Below are 13807 nucleotides of genomic sequence, written 5' to 3'. Positions count from 1 at the left end.
GGGCCGAATTCCCGATGTCGCGGTTCACTTGCGCTTTAAAAAATCGTGAAACAGGCGTCATGGTTGCTGAGGGAGAGAGAGGGGGTATGGAAAGTGTCCAACATCGTCATAGTTTGCTGGGAGTTGTGCCACTGGCCGGGGGGGGGGGGCTTCTGCCAGTGTTAGGGGGAGTAGCGGGTGGTGGCCTGTGGGGTTGAGTGGATGGGCACGGAGCACCATTGCTGCAGCCGGCAAGGCAGCCATGCAGCTGCACAGGCCGCTAACAGTCCATTGTGAACCTGGGGCCATGGGGTCATATGGGTGTCCCCACTGTCATAATATACACACAAGTATATGATGGTGCACAGACAGACATTGATTGACACACAGGATGACCAATAAACACACAGAACACAGCAGCCAATCACCAGACAGGACACGGCCACTATAAAGCCAGAGGGCACTAGTTTTCCCTCTCCCTTGGGATGCAGCCTCTGAGACAGCCAGAGCCCGTGAGCAACCACACGAACATCCACCATGTGGTAGTAAGATAGTCTGGTCAGGTTAGCCTCAGGTCTCCAGTCAACTCAGCATCGTGTCAACCTACAGTTAAAGCATGTTTAATAGTTGAGAGTTAATAAAATAGAGTTGCATTTACTCAGGTGTTGGAAGCCTGTCTCTCTCACTGCCATGGTAAACGCAGTCCTCGCAGACCCAGCTTACCCAACACATCACCCACAGGCCACCCCTCTGGGTGCCCTTGGCCCCAGCTGACCCATCAGCTGTATGGGCGCGCTCCAGCGCAACCAGTGCCACCTTGTTGGCAGAGATAAGTGTGTGGGGGGAATGTAATGTCTGCAGCTTGTCAGCCTCCCGAGTATCAATCACGGACCCGGCGAATCCCGCTCCATTTTTATTTGGAATCGATTGCGTTCCACGTGGCGCCGGTGCTAGCCCCTCCACAGACACTGAATCGGTCCAGGTGCAGCGCCAGTTTTGCTGTCATGAATGCCCACGAATCCTGGGCGGGATTCTCTCAGCCCGGGGCCGGGCCAGAGAATCCCCGCGACCGTCACGAATCACACCCCGACGCAAGCACGCGATTCTCGGCAGAGCAGAGAATCGGCGCCATTGGCTCTACGCGGCCGGCCCGATTCTCGGCTCGGGATAAGCCGAGCGGCCGTCGTAAAAACGCCGAGTCCCACCTGCTCCGTCCACCTGTTCTCAGTCGGCGGGACTTCGGAGCGGAAGGGTTGGGGGGGTCCGACCCTGGGGGGGGGGGGGGGGGGGGGTGGTGCTCGGATGTGGCCTGCCCGGCGATTGGGACCCACCGATTGGCGGGCTGGCCTCTCTGGCTGGTGGCTTCCTTTCTTCTGGGCCGGCCCCTGTAGTCGTACGCCATGTTGCATTGGGGCCGGCGTGTTGAAGGAAGCCACTGCGCATGCGCAGTGCCCAGTTCACGCCGGGATCAGCAGCTGGAGTGGTGTGAACCGCTCCAGTGCCGTGCCGACCTCCTGTAGGGGCCAGAACTGCTGATCCTGAGGCCGTGCTGATGCCGTCGAGAAACGCGACGGCGTTTCCGACGGCGTCAACACTTAGCCTCAGGATCACAGAATCCGGCCCCCCTGCTCCGGCGTCAGTCTCAGGAATGGAGAATCCAGCCCCTGGTTTTGAGTAAGACTCTGAAAAGAGGACATAGCAAGAAAGGGGCACGGAGGTTTAGGGCGGGAATTCCGGGAGCTCAGGGCCTAGACAGCAGAATGCTCGGGCACTAATGGTGAGGCGAAGAGGGGGCCAGAGTAATACTATAAATGTTTTCAGTTAATATTCTGGCACAGTAAAACCACATGAGCTGAGGCCATACCCCTCTTCCCACCTCCATCCAATCCCCCTGTTCAGTTCTACCTCAAGCAAATCAAGTTTTTCCCACAACGTAAAGGAAGGCAGATAAAATAAACTAAAGATGGAATTAATCTCAAATGCGCACCAAGTGTCAAACTGTATCACACTCTTATGTAACAAGCTGTAAACCAATTAGACTTTGGATGGGAAAAGTGATTTTGAACACACTGATGTATCCTCTCGAGAGAACGTCGCTAACGGTGTTTAAATATTCATCAACGCTCGTGAGCTCAAAGACACAGCGCGTCTCTCCATCATGCTCGCTTCCTCTCCAGCACAGCGAAACCGTAGCAACGGGCCTTTTGTGCAGCATCATTAAAAAGCCCAGCTTCAACATGGAGTTAACTGCCTGGTAACAACCAGTTGGGGAACTGCTGTTTCTTTTCACTACCGACCCATTCCGTTTGACCTTCAGACTCATTCATGAAGGAGATTTGAGTCCTAATTTCAAATGGGCCTGATTTTTAGAATCTGTTCAGCCAGCTGCGTTAAAATATGCTTTGTGAACTCTTGGTCGTCACATTTATCTTCGCAGTTCCATTTTTAGCTTAATCTCGGCTGATGTGCAGATTTGAACATCTGTTTCCATTCAAAGCAATGCAGCACCCACTCCAACAACCAAAACACACATTTTTGTTCCAGGCTGCAGCCTGACATGACATTTTGTGCAGAGTTCGCCCCCTTCACCCCACCACTGGGCGCTAACTTCCAGATTTCCCTCTCTAATCATCTCCACCTCTCAATTTTCACCCTTGTAATGTCTTCCTTAAATCCTACCTCTTCGACCACACTTTTAGTCAGTAATCCTGTTGGGGCGCCAGGCTGGTCAGCTGACACAGACAGGAGAACAACAGCAGCCACTCCTCATCCTGCAACAGTGACTAGCCAACGTACATCAATTAAGGGCCTTATGGTTGGTGAGGACTCCACCAGACAGAGACTGCATATGCTAATTGTCATAATATACACCAGTATATCATGGTGCAGACACACACACTGATGGACATACACTGGGACCAATCAACATGCACAAACACCGCAGCCAATCACCAGTTAGAACACACGCACTATAAAGGCAGAGGGCATCACTTTTCCCGCTCATTCTGGATGCTGCCTCTCAGAAGCACAAGAGCTTATCAGTCACAGTACAGACTCTCACCACGTGCTGAGTGATTCATCTGGTTTGGACAGGCACAGGTCTCTAGTTAATCCAGCATTGTGTAAACCCACAGTAATAGTATGTCTAGCATTTTATAAGAGTTAATAAAATAGTGTTGAACCATCTTCAGTGTTGGTGGCCTATGTCTACTTACGGGTCCAAAGTGCCCAACACATCACTAATGACAGGACCGTGGGCAGGGAAGGCTTCACCTTGGGCCCAAACAAATACTCCCAAAGGGTTTCGGCCTGTGCTCCAAGGGACCTATTGACTTCATTCCTCTTCACTTTTGAAATTTGGTGCATGCTTCTGAGGTTGTCTCAAGTAAGAGGTGCCTTCGCATTCTCCTTTCTGACGAAGCAGCGCACACCTCTCGCAGTGGGACTGTTGGCCTTCTGTTTGAGCCTGACGAACTTTAACTGGGCAGTAAACGCGGAGGTGCCCAATTTTTTTTAAAAATCATTTAAGGGGTGTGGGCGTCGCTTTATCCAAGAAAAAGCCACGACGCTCGTATCTTTGTTAAATTTATTATTTTGCAGGACAGGGTCATCGCTGGCTGGGCCAGCATTTATTGCCCATCCCCAGTTGCCTTGAGAGGGTGGTGGTGAGCTGCCTTCTTGAACCGCTGCAGTCCATGAGGTGTAGGTACACCCCCAGTGCTGTTAGGGACAGAGCTCCAGGAGGAGCTCGCAATGGTTCCAAACTCCTGAAAGCAAACCATCACCAAAACATTCCCACCAATCCCACCTCCTTACGCTCAATGTCACGTTTTGTCTGCTTAACGTCCTCTGAAGTGCCTGAGGGTGATCTGCTACTTTAGAGACACCAAAATAAATGCAAGATTTTCGTTGAGTTTAAATGCATCCATTCATGGGATGTGGGTGGTTCTTGAATTCTCCCACCTCTAATTTCCCTTGGAATGTGATGGGCAGCCATCGTGAATGCAAACGACTGGATGGCATAACGTTCTTCACTGATGATAAAACATTATTTGCGCGTAATGCGGGTACCATAGCAGTCAATTTGCGCACAGCACGCTCCCAGTTACTATAATGTAATCAATAACCAGACAATAATCTTTTTCATAGATGTTGGTCGAGTGATAAATTTGTCAGGACACTGGTTAAAATACCTCCTGTTCTGCATTAACAACAGTGCCATGGATATATGACAGCCACCCGAGAAGACACACAAGGGGTGATATTTTCTTGCCCCTCAGGTGTACCATCGCAGACGGTGTGGGAAAATTTCACTTTTTTGCCACTTTCCAAATAGTCCTGCCCCACCCACAAAGATGCCCACCATCTCATTGTAAACTTCAACCGCACAGCACTCACTGATCAGCGCACTGGTAAAACCTACATTGCGTGCTTGAGTCTCTGGAATGGGACTTGAACCCATAACGTTCCAGCTTAAGAGGTGAGATACTGCCCATTGAGACACACCTGACCCTCAGAGGAGAATGCGCGCGACCTTAGCAACGTCTAAAGTTTCATCATCCCGAAAATGGAGCACCAGCTTCGAACTAACAGCAGAACGGGAAAAGGAATTAACTTCAAAACAAAATGATAATGAGGTTTAATAAGACAGTTCTGATTTATTTTCCCTATTTGTATCTGCGTGTTGCTGTTCAGTTAATTTCATTTATTTGTACCTGAGTTGTTTGCATTCAGCTCTGATTTATTTGTCTCCGTACATTTCTGCCCAGGTCTGATTAATTTTATTTATCTGCGCCTATGTTCTTGTGCCCAGGTCTGATTTATCAAATTTACAAATTCTCAACCTAATGGACAGGAGAAGTGAAAATCTTCCTCACTCTGTTATTTCAAATTCTAATTTAAAGCATTGGACATTTGATTGCACTTTCTGCTGTTCAGTTTGTCTATCGGAGCACACGGTCTCCTCAGATTGTGTGTACACTGGGGAGGAGCAGGAATAAACTTTTAGGAGTATCTGCAGGAGAGACGGTATCCAATAGTGTGCGGCTGGGGGAATGTGTGTGTCTTTGAGCGTGTCTATGTGAGTGAGATTCTGTGTGTGTGTATGGCTATGTAAGTGAGAGGGTATGTCTGTGTGTATCTGCAAAAGTGAGAGGGTGCCTGTGTGTCTGTGTGTATCTGCAAGAGTGAGAGGGTGCCTGTGTGTCTGTGTGTATCTGCAAGAGTGAGAGGGTGCCTGTGTGTCTGTGTGTATCTGCGGGAGTGAGAGTGTGTGTCTGTGTGTATCTGCGGGAGTGAGAGTGTGTGTCTGTGTGCATCTGTGGGAGTGAGAGTGTGTGTCTGTGTGTATCTGCGGGAGTGAGACTGTGTGTCTGTGTGTATCTGTGGGAGTGAGAGTGTGTGTCTGTGTGTACCTGCGGGAGTGAGAGTGTGTGTCTGTGTGTATCAGTAGGAGTGAGAGTGTGTGTCTGCGTGTATCAGTGGGAGTCAGAGTGTGTGTCTGTGTGTACCTGCGGGAGTGAGAGTGTGTGCCTGCGTGTACCTGCGGGAGTGAGAGTGTGTGTCTGTGTGTATCTGTGGGAGTGAGAGTGTGTGTCTGTGTGTATCTGCAAGAGTGAGAGGGTGCCTGTGTGTCTGTGTGTATCTGCGGGAGTGAGAGTGTGTGTCTGTGTGTACCTGCGGGAGTGAGAGTGTGTGTCTGTGTGTATCAGTGGGAGTGAGAGTGTGTGCCTGCGTATACCTGCGGGAGTGAGAGTGTGTGTCTGTGTGTATCTGTGGGAGTGAGAGTGTGTGTCTGTGTGTATCTGCAAGAGTGAGAGGGTGCCTGTGTGTCTGTGTGTATCTGCGGGAGTGAGAGTGTGTGTCTGTGCGTACCTGTGGGAGTGAGAGAGTGTGTCTGTGTGTATCTGCGGGAGTGAGAGTGTGTGTCTGTGTGTATCAGTGGGAGTGAGAGTGTGTGTCTGTGTGTACCTGCATGAGTGAGAGTGTGTGTCTGTGTGTATCAGTGGGAGTGAGAGTGTGTGTATGTGTGTACCAGCGGGAGTGAGAGTGTGTGTCTGTGTGTATCTGCGGGAGTGAGAGTGTGTGTCTGTGTGTACCTACGGGAGTGAGAGTGTGTGTCTGTGTGTATCTGCGGGAGTGAGAGTGTGTGTCTGTGTGTATCTGCGGGAGTGAGAGTGTGTGTCTGTGTGTATCTGTGGGAGTGAGAGTGTGTGTCTGTGTGTATCAGTGGGAGTGAGAGTGTGTGTGTGTGTGTATCAGTGGGAGTGAGAGTGTGTCTGTGTGTATCTGCGGGAGTGAGAGTGTGTGTCTGTGTGTACCTGCGGGAGTGAGAGTGTGTGTCTGTGTGTATCAGTGGGAGTGAGAGTGTGTGTCTGCGTGTATCAGTGGGAGTCAGAGTGTGTGTCTGTGTGTACCTGCGGGAGTGAGAGTGTGTGCCTGCGTGTACCTGCGGGAGTGAGAGTGTGTGTCTGTGTGTATCTGTGGGAGTGAGAGTGTGTGTCTGTGTGTATCTGCAAGAGTGAGAGGGTGCCTGTGTGTCTGTGTGTATCTGCGGGAGTGAGAGTGTGTGTCTGTGTGTATCTGCGGCAGTGAGAGTGTGTGTCTGTGTGTATCTGGAAGAGTGAGAGGGTGCCTGTGTGTCTGTGTGTATCTGCGGGAGTGAGAGTGTGTGTCTGTGTGTATCTGCGGCAGTGAGAGTGTGTGTCTGTGTGTACCTGCGGCAGTGAGAGTGTGTGTCTGTGTGTACCTGCGGGAGTGAGAGTGTGTGTCTGTGTGTATCAGTGGGAGTGAGAGTGTGTGTCTGTGTGTACCTGCGGGAGTGAGAGTGTGTGTCTGTGTGTACCTACGGGAGTGAGAGTGTGTGTCTGTGTGTATCTGCGGGAGTGAGAGTGTGTGTCTGTGTGTATCTGCGGGAGTGAGAGTGTGTGTCTGTGTGTATCTGTGAGAGTGAGAGTGTGTGTCTGTGTGTATCTGCGGGAGTGAGAGTGTGTGACTGTGTGTATCTGCGGGAGTGAGAGTGTGTGTCTGTGTGTATCAGTGGGAGTGAGAGTGTGTGTGTGTGTGTATCAGTGGGAGTGAGAGTGTGTGTCTGTGTGTACCTGTGGGAGTGAGAGTGTGTGTCTGTGTGTATCTGCGGGAGTGAGAGTGTGCGTCTGTGTGTATCTGTGAGAGTGAGAGTGTGTGTCTGTGTGTATCTGCGGGAGTGAGAGTGTGTGTCTGTGTGTATCTGTGAGAGTGAGAGTGTGTGTCTGTGTGTATCAGTGCGAGTGAGAGTGTGTGTCTGTGTGTACCTGTGGGAGTGAGAGAGTGTGTCTGTGTGTATCTGCGGGAGTGAGAGTGTGTGTCTGTGTGTACCTCTGGAAGTGAGAGTAAGTGTCTGTGTGTACCTGCGGGAGTGAGAGTGTGTGTCTATGTGTATCTGTGAGAGTGAGAGTGTGTGTCTGTGTGTATCTGCGGGAGTGAGAGTGTGTGTCTGTGTGTACCTGTGGGAGTGAGAGTGTGTGTCTGTGTGTACCTGCGGGAGTGAGAGTGTGTGTCTGTGTGTACCTGCGGCAGTGAGAGTGTGTGTCTGTGTGTATCAGTGGGAGTGAGAGTGTGTGTCTGTGTGTACCTGTGGGAGTGAGAGAGTGTGTCTGTGTGTATCTGCGGGAGTGAGAGTGTGTGTCTGTGTGTACCTGCGGGAGTGAGAGAGTGTGTCTGTGTGTATCTGCGGGAGTGAGAGTGTGTGTCTGTGTGTACCTGTGGGAGTGAGAGAGTGTGCCTGTGTGTATCTGCGGGAGTGAGAGTGTGTGTCTGTGTGTACCTGCGGGAGTGAGAGTGTGTGTCTGTGTGTATCAGTGGGAGTGAGAGTGTGTGTCTGTGGGAGTGAGAGTGTGTGTATCTGCCTGTGTCTGTGGGAGTGAGAGTGTGTGTATCTGCCTGTGTCTGTGGGAGTGAGAGTGTGTGTATCTGCCTGTGTCTGTGGGAGTGAGAGTGTGTGTATCTGCCTGTGTCTGTGGGAATGAGTGTGTGTATCTGCCTGTGTCTGTGGGACTGAGAGTGTGTGTATCTGCCTGTGTCTGTGGGAATGAGAGTGTGTGTATCTGCCTGTGTCTGTGGGAATGAGAGTGTGTGTATCTGTCAATGTGTGTGGGAGTGAGAGTGTGTGTATCTGCCTGTGTCTGTGGGAATGAGTGTGTGTATCTGCCTGTGTCTGTGGGAGTGAGTGTGTGTATCTGCCTGTGTCTGTGGGAGTGAGAGTGTGTGTATCTGCCTGTGTCTGTGGGAGTGAGAGTGTGTGTATCTGCCTGTGTCTGTGGGAGTGAGAGTGTGTGTATCTGCCTGTGTCTGTGGGAGTGAGAGTGTGTGTATCTGCCTGTGTCTGTGGGACTGAGTGTGTGTATCTGCCTGTGTCTGTGGGAGTGAGAGTGTGTGTATCTGCCTGTGTCTGTGGGAGTGAGAGTGTGTGTATCTGCCTGTGTCTGTGGGAGTGAGAGTGTGTGTATCTGCCTGTGTCTGTGGGAGTGAGAGTGTGTGTATCTGCCTGTGTCTGTGGGACTGAGTGTGTGTATCTGCCTGTGTCTGTGGGACTGAGTGTGTGTATCTGCCTGTGTCTGTGGGAAAGCGAGTGTGTGTCTGTGGGAGTGAGAGTGTGTGTATCTGCCTGTGTCTGTGGGAGTGAGAGTGTGTGTGTCTGTCTGTGTCTGTGAAAGTGTGTCTATGTGTGTGAGAGTTTATGTCTGCCTGTGTCTGTGGTAGTGAGAGCGTGTGTATCTGCCTGTGTCTGTGGGAGTGAGACTGTGTGTATCTGCCTGTGTCTGTGGGAGTGAGATTGTGTGTATCTCCCTGTGTCTGTGGGAGTGAGAGTGTGTGTCAATGGGAGTGAGAGTGTGTGTATCTATCTGTGTGTGTGGGAGTGAGAGTGTGTGTATCTGACTGTGTGTGTGGGAGTGAGAGTGTGTGTATCTCCCTGTGTCTGTGGGAGTGAGAGTGTGTGTATCTGCCTGTGTCTGTGGGAGTGAGAGTGTGTGTCTCTCACTGTGTCTGTGGGAATGAGAGTGTGTGTCTGTGGGAGTGAGAGTGTGTGGGTGTCTGAGTGAATGTTTGTGTCTATGTAGTGTGATTATCGGTCAATCTGTGTTGTGGGAGTGAGAGTGAGTGTGTCTGTCTGTGTCTGTGAAAGTGTGTCTATGTGTGTGAGAGTTTATGTCTGCCTGTGTCTGTGGTAGTGAGAGCGTGTGTATCTGCCTGTGACTGTGGGAGTGAGACTGTGTGTATCTGCCTGTGTCTGTGGGTGTGAGAGTGTGTGTATCTCCCTGTGTCTGTGGGAGTGAGAGTGTGTGTATCTCCCTGCGTCTGTGGGAGTGAGAGTGTGTATCTGTGGGAGTGAGAGTGTGTGTATCTGTCTGTGTGTGTGGGAGTGAGAGTGTGTGTATCTCCCTGTGTCTGTGGGAGTGAGAGTGTGTGTATCTCCCTGTGTCTGTGGGAGTGAGAGTGTGTGTCTGTGAGAGTGAGAGTGTGTGTATCTGCCTGTGTCTGTGGGAGTGAGAGAGTGTGTATCTGCCTGTGTCTGTGGGAGTGAGAGAGTGTGTATCTGCCTGTGTCTGTGGGAGTGAGTGTGTGTGTCTGTCTGTGTCTGTGGGAGTGAGAGTGTGTGTATCTGCCTGTGTCTGTGGGAGTGAGAGAGTGTGTATCTGCCTGTGTCTGTGGGAATGAGAGTGTGTGTATCTGCCTGTGTGAATGTGAGTGTGTGTATCTGTCTGTGTCTGTGGGAATGGGAGTGTGTGTCTGCCTGTGTCTGTGGGAGTGAGAGTGTGTGTCTCTCCCTGTGTCTGTGGGAATGAGAGTGTGTGTCTGTTGGAGTAAGAGTGTGTGTGTATCTCCCTGTGTCTGTGGGAATGAGAGTGTGTGTCTGTGGGAGTGAGAGTGTGTGGGTGTCTGAGTGAATGTTTGTGTCTATGTAGTGTGATTATCGGTCAATCTGTGTTGTGGGAGTGAGAGTGAGTGTGTCTGTCTGTGTCTGTGAAAGTATGTCTATGTGTGTGAGAGTTTATGTCTGCCTGTGCCTGTGGTAGTGAGAGCGTGTGTATCTGCCTGTGTCTGTGGGAGTGAGACTGTGTGTATCTGCCTGTGTGTGTGGGAGTGAGATTGTGTGTATCTCCCTGTGTCTGTGGGAGTGAGAGTGTGTGTCAGTGGGAGTGAGAGTGTGTGTATCTGTCTGTGTGTGTGGGAGTGAGAGTGTGTGTATCTGACTGTGTGTGTGGGAGTGAGAGTGTGTGTATCTCCCTGTGTCTGTGGGAGTGAGAGTGTGTGTTCTCCCTGCGTCTGTGGGAGTGAGAGTGTGTATCTGTGGGAGTGAGAGTGTGTGTATCTGTCTGTGTGTGTGGGAGTGAGAGTGTGTGTATCTCCCTGTGTCTGTGGGAGTGAGAGTGTGTGTATCTCCCTGTGTCTGTGGGAGTGAGAGTGTGTGTCTGTGAGAGTGACAGTGTGTGTATCTGCCTGTGTATGTGGGAGTGAGAGAGTGTGTATCTGCCTGTGTCTGTGGGAGTGAGAGAGTGTGTATCTGCCTGTGTCTGTGGGAGTGAGTGTGTGTGTCTGTCTGTGTCTGTGGGAGTGAGAGTGTGTGTATCTGCCTGTGTCTGTGGGAGTGAGAGAGTGTGTATCTGCCTGTGTCTGTGGGAGTGAGAGTGTGTGTATCTGCCTGTGTCTGTGGGAGTGAGAGTGTGTGTATCTGCCTGTGTCTGTGGGAGTGAGAGAGTGTGTATCTGCCTGTGTCTGTGGGAATGAGAGTGTGTGTATCTGCCTGTGTGAATGTGAGTGTGTGTATCTGTCTGTGTCTGTGGGAATGGGAGTGTGTGTATCTGCCTGTGTCTGTGGGAGTGAGAGTGTGTGTATCTGCCTGTGTCTGTGGGAGTGAGAGTGTGTGTATCTGCCTGTGTCTGTGGGAGTGAGAGTGTGTGTACATGCCTGTGTCTGTGGGAATGAGAGTGTGTGTCTGCTTGTGTCTGTGGGAGTGAGAGTGTGTGTCTGTGGGAATGAGAGTGTGTGTATCTGCCTGTGTCTGTGGGAGTGAGTGTGTGTGTCTGTCTGTGTCTGTGGGAATGAGAGTGTGTGTATCTGCCTGTGTGAATGTGAGTGTGTGTATCTGTCTGTGTCTGTGGGAATGGGAGTGTGTGTATCTGCCTGTGTCTGTGTGAGTGAGAGTGTGTGTATCTGCTTGTGTCTGTGGGAGTGGGAGTGTGTGTATCTGCCTGTGTCTGTGGGAGTGAGAGTGTGTGTATCTGCCTGTGTCTGTGGGAGTGAGAGTGTGTGTCTGTGGGAATGGGAGTGTGTGTATCTGCCTGTGTCTGTGGGAGTGAGAGTGTGTGTATCTGCCTGTGCCTGTGGGACTGAGAGTGTGTGTCTGTGGGAATGGGAGTGTGTGTATCTGCCTGTATCTGTGCGAGTGAGTGTGTGTGTCTGTCTGTGTCTGTGGGAATGAGAGTGTGTGTATCTGCCTGTGTGAATGGGAGTGTGTGTATCTGTCTGTGTCTGTGGGAATGGGATTGTGTGTATCTGCCTGTGTCTGTGGGAGTGAGAGTGTGTGTATCTGCCTGTGTCTGTGGGAATGGGAGTTTGTGTATCTGCCTGTGTCTGTGGGAGTGAGAGTGTGTGTATCTGCCACTGTCTGTGGGAGTGAGAGTGTGTGTCTGTGGGAGTGAGAGAGTGTGTATCTGCCTGTGTCTGTGGGACTGAGAGTGTGTGTCTGTGGGAGTGAGAGTGTGTGTATCTGCCTGTGTCTGTGGGAGTGAGAGTGTGTGTATCTGCCTGTGTCTGTGGGAGTGAGAGTGTGTGTATCTGCCTGTGTCTGTGGGAGTGAGAGTGTGTGTCTGTGGGAGTGAGAGTGTGTGTATCTGCCTGTGTCTGTGGGAGTGAGAGTGTGTGTATCTGTCTGTGTCTGTGGGAGTGAGAGTGTGTGTATCTGCCTGTGTCTGTGGGAGTGAGAGTGTGTGTATCTGCCTGTGTCTGCGGGAGTGAGAGTGTGTGTATCTGCCTGTGTCTGTGGGAGTGAGAGTGTGTGTATCTGCCTGTGTCTGTGGGAGTGAGAGTGTGTGTATCTCCCTGTGTCTGTGGGAGTGAGAGTGTGTGTATCTCCCTGCGTCTGTGGGAGTGAGAGTGTGTATCTGTGGGAGTGAGAGTGTGTGTATCTGTCTGTGTGTGTGGGGGTGAGAGTGTGTGTATCTCCCTGTGTCTGTGGGAGTGAGAGTGTGTGTATCTCCCTGTGTCTGTGGGAGTGAGAGTGTGTGTCTGTGAGAGTGACAGTGTGTGTATCTGCCTGTGTCTGTGGGAGTGAGAGAGTGTGTATCTGCCTGTGTCTGTGGGAGTGAGAGAGTGTGTATCTGCCTGTGTCTGTGGGAGTGAGTGTGTGTGTCTGTCTGTGTCTGTGGGAGTGAGAGTGTGTGTATCTGCCTGTGTCTGTGGAAGTGAGAGAGTGTGTATCTGCCTGTGTCTGTGGGAGTGAGAGTGTGTGTATCTGCCTGTGTCTGTGGGAGTGAGAGTGTGTGTATCTGCCTGTGTCTGTGGGAGTGAGAGAGTGTGTATCTGCCTGTGTCTGTGGGAATGAGAGTGTGTGTATCTGCCTGTGTGAATGTGAGTGTGTGTATCTGTCTGTGTCTGTGGGAATGGGAGTGTGTGTATCTGCCTGTGTCTGTGGGAGTGAGAGTGTGTGTATCTGCCTGTGTCTGTGGGAGTGAGAGTGTGTGTATCTGCCTGTGTCTGTGGGAGTGAGAGTGTGTGTACATGCCTGTGTCTGTGGGAATGAGAGTGTGTGTCTGCTTGTGTCTGTGGGAGTGAGAGTGTGTGTCTGTGGGAATGAGAGTGTGTGTATCTGCCTGTGTCTGTGGGAGTGAGTGTGTGTGTCTGTCTGTGTCTGTGGGAATGAGAGTGTGTGTATCTGCCTGTGTGAATGTGAGTGTGTGTATCTGTCTGTGTCTGTGGGAATGGGAGTGTGTGTATCTGCCTGTGTCTGTGTGAGTGAGAGTGTGTGTATCTGCCTGTGTCTGTGGGAATGGGAGTGTGTGTATCTGCCTGTGTCTGTGGGAGTGAGAGTGTGTGTATCTGCCTGTGTCTGTGGGAGTGAGAGTGTGTGTCTGTGGGAATGGGAGTGTGTGTATCTGCCTGTGTCTGTGGGAGTGAGAGTGTGTGTATCTGCCTGTGTCTGTGGGACTGAGAGTGTGTGTCTGTGGGAATGGGAGTGTGTGTATCTGCCTGTGTCTGTGCGAGTGAGTGTGTGTGTCTGTCTGTGTCTGTGGGAATGAGAGTGTGTGTATCTGCCTGTGTGAATGTGAGTGTGTGTATCTGTCTGTGTCTGTGGGAATGGGATTGTGTGTATCTGCCTGTGTCTGTGGGAGTGAGAGTGTGTGTATCTGCCTGTGTCTGTGGGAATGGGAGTGTGTGTATCTGCCTGTGTCTGTGGGAGTGAGAGTGTGTGTATCTGCCACTGTCTGTGGGAGTGAGAGTGTGTGTCTGTGGGAGTGAGAGAGTGTGTATCTGCCTGTGTCTGTGGGACTGAGAGTGTGTGTCTGTGGGAGTGAGAGTGTGTGTATCTGCCTGTGTCTGTGGGAGTGAGAGTGTGTGTATCTGTCTGTGTCTGTGGGAGTGAGAGTGTGTGTATCTGCCTGTGTCTGTGGGAGTGAGAGTGTGTGTCTGTGGGAGTGAGAGTGTGTGTATCTGCCTGTGTCTGTGGGAGTGAGAGTGTGTGTATCTGTCTGTGTCTGTGGGAGTGAGAGTGTGTGTATCTGCCTGTGTCTGTGGGAGTGAGAGTGTGTGTATCTGCCTGTGTCTGTGGGAGTGAGAGTGTGTGTATCTG

This window comes from Scyliorhinus canicula, chromosome 15 (assembly GCF_902713615.1).
Source record: "Scyliorhinus canicula chromosome 15, sScyCan1.1, whole genome shotgun sequence".
NCBI classification, from domain to species: domain Eukaryota; kingdom Metazoa; phylum Chordata; class Chondrichthyes; order Carcharhiniformes; family Scyliorhinidae; genus Scyliorhinus; species Scyliorhinus canicula.
This window is presented reverse-complemented; position numbering follows the sequence as displayed.